Raw genomic sequence first — 6990 nt, 5'->3', positions numbered from 1 at the left:
GGGAAGGGAAGGGAAGGGAAGGGAAGAGAAGAGAAGAGAAGAGAAGAGAAGAGAAGAGAAGAGAAGAGAAGAGAAGAGAAGAGAAGAGAAGAGAAGAGAAGAGAAGAGAAGAGAAGAGAAGAGAAGAGAAGAGAAGAGAAGAGAAGAGAAGAGGAGTGCTCTGCCCTGTCCCTGGGATTGCTGAAGGCTCACTTAAGTCCCAGTGCTTCTCAAATCCTCATTTCAAAGCCCCCTGAGGCTGCAGAGCCAGTGGGAAACCTCTGTTTCATCCACACTGTTCCCTTTGGACCCTCCACAGCATCAGATCCTCTTCTGCTGGGGCTGATGGGGGTGCGATTTACAGCCCCTCTGCTCCAGCATCTTGGAACAAAACACTCCTGTAATGAGCACTGGTGAGACAGCAGTAAATCCATCAGTCCACCCTCGGGAATACAGATCCATAAGGCTTAAAACCAACTGGGACTGATTTAATTGTGTAATTTGACATTTCTCACAGCACAGACCAAACAGCCTCTCTAAGCACCAGCTGTTACACACCCCGCACATCTCCACAGCAGCTCCTCCTTTGGCTACACAGCCCCTCGCTCCCTGGCCTTTGGCAGTGGAAAAGCCACCCCGGAGCTGCTAAGGGGATGTGGTTGTTACTGCCCTTACTTTGGAAATGGGTGCCACTGTCCAGTTTCATCCCCAAGACACTGGATCCTGTTGGACCATTTTATGATTCGATCAGTTTGGAGGTCTTTTCCAACCTTAATGATTCTATGACTTATTGGATCATAAGAAAGCCAATTTCTTTTCCCATTTCATGTACTTCTAAAGAGGTTTAAAGGGAGTAAACTTAAAACATTTGGATTTCAACAGCCAACGGCTTTGTTTTGGCCTTTTTTTGGAATTTTATTGGTATTTTTCTCTCCAGGAAAACCATCAAAAATTAAAATCTGGCTTTTGTCCAAGTCTTTTTAAAACTATGAGCACAATAAGCATTTCTCCATCACAGCCCCAAGGCTGGAAGTAGCTGGGATAAAGGCAGTGACTTGGCCCAGTGCTGAGCAGGCACCTGGTTGCATTTCTCTGCCAGGTAACCACTGGCAAGTCGTTTCTTTAAGTCCTGCCTCGTTTCCCCCACCTGCAGAATGAAGAGATGATGGATTCACCCACTCTGCAAAGTGCTTTGCAAAAGCCCCTTTATCTCATGGCTCTGCTGGCTTCTGGGGGACGGAAGTTTTGGGTTTCTCAGCACTCTGTGCAGCTCCACCAATCTCTGCTCTCAGCTTGATCCACCCTGCTGAAGAGCCATGGTGTGTGCAGGGAGTTTTGTCAGCTTCCCACCCATTTCTGTCCTGGCCCTGGGTGTAAGGGGCTGCAAAGGTGACTTTGGGTGCCCAGAGCAGACCTCTTACAGCAGCTCCCTCTCTTGCAGCAGTTCCCCTGCAGTGATGGTCACTTTTTGGTTGTCTCCAGCTATGTGTCACACGCTGGGGGAAACAGAAAAAATAGAAAAGAGTAAGTTTAAAACATCAGAGAAACCTTTTTTCTTTAGTGTTAAGATGGTCTAATATTGGAAAAATTTGCCCAAAGAGGTTTTGAAGTGTCCATCCTTGCAGATATTCAAACCCAACTGGACATGGTCCTGAGCAGTTTGTTCCAGTTGAGCCTTCTCTAAGCAGAGGGGCTGGACTTGAACCTTCCAGAGGCACCTTCTAACCACAGTGATCCTGTGCAATTGTTCATGGGACCTACACAGGATCATCCTCCATCCTGGGTACCCAACGTAGCAGCTTTGCATTCCAGTCTGCACACAGCCACAGCAGCATTTTCTGTGACTGAGGGAAGCTATGGCCATGCTAGGTTTCAGTCAGCCACAATAAAACTAATTAACATGTGAAAAATCAAAGGCAAACTATGCAAGACACTCAAGAAAATTAAACTGAATTGATTTTTCAAGTGGATTAAGATAAGTCACATTTTGCTTCTTTGTACTGTTTTTAGCAGAATTAAAATGACCATGACTCAGTTTAGTTCTCCTTAAATGAATGAAAGTAAACTGAATCCCTTGTAAGAGCCTCCTACCAAGGAGTTTAATCCATAATCATTTATTTAATTTTGATTTTCTTTCCTAAGTGTCCTTAGCCAATACCTGAGGCTTTCTCTGCAGTCAGTGGCAGGAGACAGATACCACTGGAATGTGCTGCACCGCTGCTGACAGAGGTGTGTGTCCAAGACAGGTGAGAGGCATTTCACTCAGCATCTCCAGGGAATCTCTCAGAAAACTCCCCCTAAAACACAGGACAGTAAAAAAAAACACCAAACCCAGGACCTGCACTTGAGGAAATCACTCCCTGTCTTTGCTTGGGGGGCAGAGGTGTGATGGGTGCGTGGTCCAGTTGCAAACACCATCATTTTGATCGCACAGGTCTCTTCAGGAACAAAAGGAAAGGGAGCGATGATCACTGCCCAGCACTACCGGGGCTGTGGTACCTGGGACTCGCTCAGTGTGGGGACTGGGACAACAGGCCCTGGCTGTGCAGGAACAGCTCCTTGTGTTGTCCAGAGGATGAGAAATTGCTGGCCAGCACAGGAGGGAGGATTTTGTGAGCACCTGCAGATGTGGGGCCTGATTCCAGCTTCACGCTGGGCAACCCCACGTCAGCCTCGCGGCGCTTTGGGGGACAGCCTGGGGCTCGGGGTGCTCTGCCCTGCACCCCTGCATCGTCCAACCCACAACCACGTACAGGGATGGAGGACTGAGACCAGAAGGGTCTTCATGATGCCAAGATGGGCAGGTGGCTCCCGCAGAGCTGCACGCAGCCCAGGGCTGCTTGTCCAGCCCGCATCAGACACGCTCTCGTGCCGCCTGCAGGCATCAAGGCTGTTTTGCATGGCTGCCTCCACTCTCATTTTCATGAGAAATTATTCCTGCCTGACACCGGGAGAGGCCGGTTCAGCATCCTAAACACACCATGAGATTCGTGCTTGAGTCCCATCTCTGCTGACATTTGGGGTGCAAAGCACTTTCCAGCACTGATCCCAGGCAGCACAAGCCCTCCTCCTCATCACTGCTGGTACCCAGTAGTTTTGCCTTTGCTGAGGAAACTGGGGTGATATTATACACTGCTGGGATTTATGAGGCTCAGCCACATTACCTTGTGTAGATACAAACCCAGCCAGTTCTTATCTTGCTGGGATTTCTGCTGGAGACTTAAAAGGAGCCGGGATAGGGACACCGATAAAGCTCTGGCTTTCCACATAATAAATCACTATCGGCTGACTGCTGCTGTTTATCACTGTAAAGAAAGACCAGGACAAAGTCAAAGTGGGGGAGCATAAAGCCTTGGTCTTTCTTGCCCTCTGCTCTAAGGTGGCATTGGAGTGAGACCCAGCATCCCTCTTGGTAGGGGGAATTCCTCCCCTCTGCCTTTGATCACCCCACAACCTGCTAACACCTCATCACAGCCTGTCACTAAAGTGGGGCAAGAAACAGCCCTGAAAACATCTTGTAATCACCACGGTTTTCCCATTCCCTGTCAAGATGAGACCTGGAATTATTCAGCAGGAGATAAAGCAGAGTTAGCTCCCAGCCTGACCCTGGTCTTGGGGGACTCACCAGGATGCTGAGTTCATGCATCTTGTCTTGAGTGAGATGGGCCGGGAGTTTGGTCTTTGTTGCTCACACTGCGGGTTCGTGCCCTTTTTATCTGGCTGTCTCTCATTCTCTCTGGGCCTGACAAGAAAGTCCCTCCTGGATTTGGAAAACGTTCTCCAGGGAAGTTTTATCAGGACTTCTGAAAAGTTCCACTTTCAGCAATTAATTAAAAAAACAAAAATCCATGAATTTGCCAGCCTGCTGTGCTTGCTGTCACGGCAGCCAGTGGGATGCTGCAAATCCAAAGTGGTGACCTTATCACACAGAAAGGTAATGGTGCCCTGGTGGGCTCTGGTGGGTTCCAGCCTGGCTCACGTGCGATTTTCTGGGATTTGCTTTTTCCACTTGGTGACAGCAGCGAGCTGTTTATAAGCAAGACATTCCCTCAGATGCAACTTTGCAAAAAATGAGTAAAAACAGGCATCAGACTCCACAACTCACCTGCTTAGAGACAGTTTGTCCTTCAGCATCCACATGGAGGAATTCCTGAGTTCACAGCACTCCTAGACACAAAATAAACAGAAAGGTCCCCCAGTTTTGGCCACAATGCTTGTGTCAGAGGCATCTTGCAGGTTGCAGCAGGAAATAAAATTTCTGCTAATAAATGAACTCAGGCAATGTTCCTTGTACGAATGCAATCCTGCCATCCATGACTTTAAAAACTGCTGGAAGGGGAGTATAAAACAGCCATCCCATTCAAGCTCTTAGCTGGGGGAAGAGATTCAAACCCAAAATCTGGAGAGTGGTGGAAGAAGACCTGCCAGACAGTCAGTGCCCGGCCTCGGAGAGCTGGTGCATGGTCCAGCCCTGCCAACTGCTCCAGAGCATCTCAGGCCAGGTGGAAAAGAGCAGGCACAGGGAACCCTGCCAGGGTAAGGCTCTGCAGGCCTGGACTCACACTCAGGCCATTGGACCCTCACCCATGAGCAGAGCTTTCCAGGCAGCCAGGAAGGTGCAGGGCAGATCATCCATAGCACAGCACCACAAAGTTTTCCCTTTTTTACCGTAAGTTTTACTAAACTTTCCATCCCTACACTTTTTTTAGAAGTGGAGACCTGCTCCTCCCGAGGGGAGAAAGTAAATCCATACAGGCAAAGGACAGAGACCAGTGTTTCCCAAACCTCACTCTTCCTGCTTGCCTCTCAAACTTGCTCCTGGGGCTATACTTGAAAACATTTGCTCTTCACTTACTTGGGCTGATCACTCATGATCAGGTTTCTGGGTGTAGAGTTCAGTGCTCCAATCCACAGGCTCTCAGCTCAGTATCCTCGGAGGGGCTGCAGGTCCAGCAGATCCACAGCTCGCTGTTCCCCAGGGCAGCTCCAAAGTGCAGGATGTCACCACCTCCATCCTTTCTGCTCTCCTGGGCACTGGCTGCTTCCTCTGAGCCCTTCAACACTAGCCTGCACAGGGCAAATCTGGGTGCATGTTGCAATTATTAAAGGATCAGGGGCATGGATCATTGATAGAATTATGGGATCAATAAAAGAACTGTAGCAATAGGCCTGTAAGCAAAAGACCTGTGTGTGAGAAAAACGCTCCATGAGAAAATTCTTGTGTGAAGAAAAAACAGGGCTGGGAACAAAGAGGGAGTTTGAAGATTTGCAGCTGTTCAGGTAAGACTGGGAGAGAAGGGAGGTGAACTCTGAATTCTTTTAATCATAACTGTAGAAGCTTGCCAATGTAAGTCCAATTATGCAGAAGTAGAAATTCACTTTGATAAGTTTTAAGCCACTTAAGAGTTAACAAGCTGGTATACTATATAAGTGCCCTTGGATTGCTAATAAACAGAGTTTTGCTCTTATCAACCACATTGGTTTTGGACTGCAATTTTCTCCCCCCGCCAGAGCCGGGCCTTTCTTCTTTTTACAATTCCAACAGGTGCACCCTTTGCTTTGCCTTCCCCACCAACAATGTCCTCTGGGCCAGCTTTGTCCCTCATGGCCCCACACCACAGGGATGGACACTCCAGCCTCAGGTTTGAGGGCAGTTCTCCTGGGAGAGACATGTTCTAAGTTGCCCCCAGAGCCTGGCAAGCTGGTGCTGTTATCCTGGAGGCCATACCTGAGCTCCTGAGACCCCCCAGGAATGCTGTGGCTTAACCCTACCCTCATTATGGCAGGACAACTCTGCAAGGAACCTGCTCAGCCCAATCTTCCCTCCAAGCCATCTCAACCTTCCCCCTTTCACCTCTCGGTGTGTACACCTGCAGCAGTGGGGGCATTTTCTCCTTTCTAACCTCATACAGGTAGTAGGAATCACCAGGGGATGGTGGATGGAAAGTACCAAAATAGGAAAAAATAACTGCCCTTTCCAATTATTTTTTGCTGACGTGATGTTAGGCAAAAGTTCCTTTTGGCAGAAGTTTGGTTTTCAAGCAGTTTTAAAGCAGAGTTCATCCCAATTTTGCAAAAAAAAAAGATTTTACCAGAGCTAGTTTTCACCCATTACTCAGAGCAAAGCTGAGTCTTGGGCTGGTCGAGCGCCCTGATGTGCTCTGCCTCCAGACAGCCTGTGCCTGGGTACAGCCTCAGCAAAATCTGAGGGAGAGTGTGAGATTTGGCTTAATGATCACACTTAACACCTCTTTTTCATTTTATAAACCTGAGCTGGTTGTGGCTGAAAGCAAGAAGCAGATGGTTTTAACTGCAGAAGTAAGTTGCACCCCATTCAGAGGACACTTTTCTGCATAAACTTTTGGGAAAAAAGTCTCTCTCCTTTTCAAGATCCAAGTCCTTCCATTGCCCAGGGTACCCCAGCTAGATCCCATGCAGTGATGCTTTTTGTCTCCTGTCCCATGCTCAAACCATCAACCCCTCCTAAGCAGGGATGTGCTACCCAAGGAATTTCTCCACCAAGCATTTCTTCTTTCAGAAAGCCAAAGCCAAGCAAAACCAGTTTTTCTGCAAGCTCATGCAGCTAGGGAAGAGAGAAAAACATGCTGATAACCATCTTGGATGGCTTCAGGATAAATTTATGTCTGATCTGTTCCCTAATACAAAATGTTTTGGTTGTCTTCTCTCCTCAGCAATTGCACATGAAAATCCAAGTTAATGAGATGAGGATTAAATACCCTCAGGTTGGGGAAATAAACCTTGACTTCTGGCAAGATTTGAGAGGTTTTGTACAAAACAAAATCATGTGAACAGCAGTGTAAAAGCTTCAGCATGAGATTTCCCACAGCACTTTGTACCTTAAAGCCCATTTTACATGCGAGGACAGAGGAGCATCTGCTTGGCTCCATCCTGTGATGTGACAGGACAGAGCCCTGAAGCCACCAGACATCCCATAAGAGTGGCAGGAGCGTTTACCAGGCTGGGAAAAGGCACCAGCACTCTCATGTGGGC

At 48.1% G+C, this 6990-nt stretch overlaps 1 long non-coding RNA gene across 10 annotated transcripts in view; it reads right to left on the bottom strand.

Moving 5' to 3' along the window:
• Nucleotides 1-102: 102 nt before the first annotated feature.
• LOC121666768 overlaps nucleotides 103-6990 on the bottom strand; it is a 62366-nt gene continuing 55478 nt past the window's right edge. For 7 of the 10 annotated variants that reach the window (XR_006016786.1, XR_006016784.1, XR_006016780.1 and 4 more), the window contains 5 exons: nucleotides 4835-5061; nucleotides 3605-4146; nucleotides 3144-3284; nucleotides 2138-2276; nucleotides 103-1475 (listed from right to left, as the gene is read on the bottom strand). This is a non-coding gene — a long non-coding RNA (uncharacterized LOC121666768). The remainder of the gene's footprint in view (nucleotides 1476-2137; nucleotides 2277-3143; nucleotides 3285-3604; nucleotides 4147-4834; nucleotides 5062-6990) is intronic. The other 3 variants (XR_006016787.1, XR_006016788.1, XR_006016789.1) reach the window with 3 other exon arrangements.

Source organism: Corvus kubaryi, unplaced genomic scaffold (genome assembly GCF_017639235.1).
Source record: "Corvus kubaryi isolate FWS band 111438036 unplaced genomic scaffold, C.kubaryi_AGA036_p1.0 37353, whole genome shotgun sequence".
Taxonomy (NCBI): Eukaryota; Metazoa; Chordata; class Aves; order Passeriformes; family Corvidae; genus Corvus; species Corvus kubaryi.
Note: the sequence above shows the minus strand (reverse complement) of the source record. Positions and strands in the feature narration are given on the sequence as shown.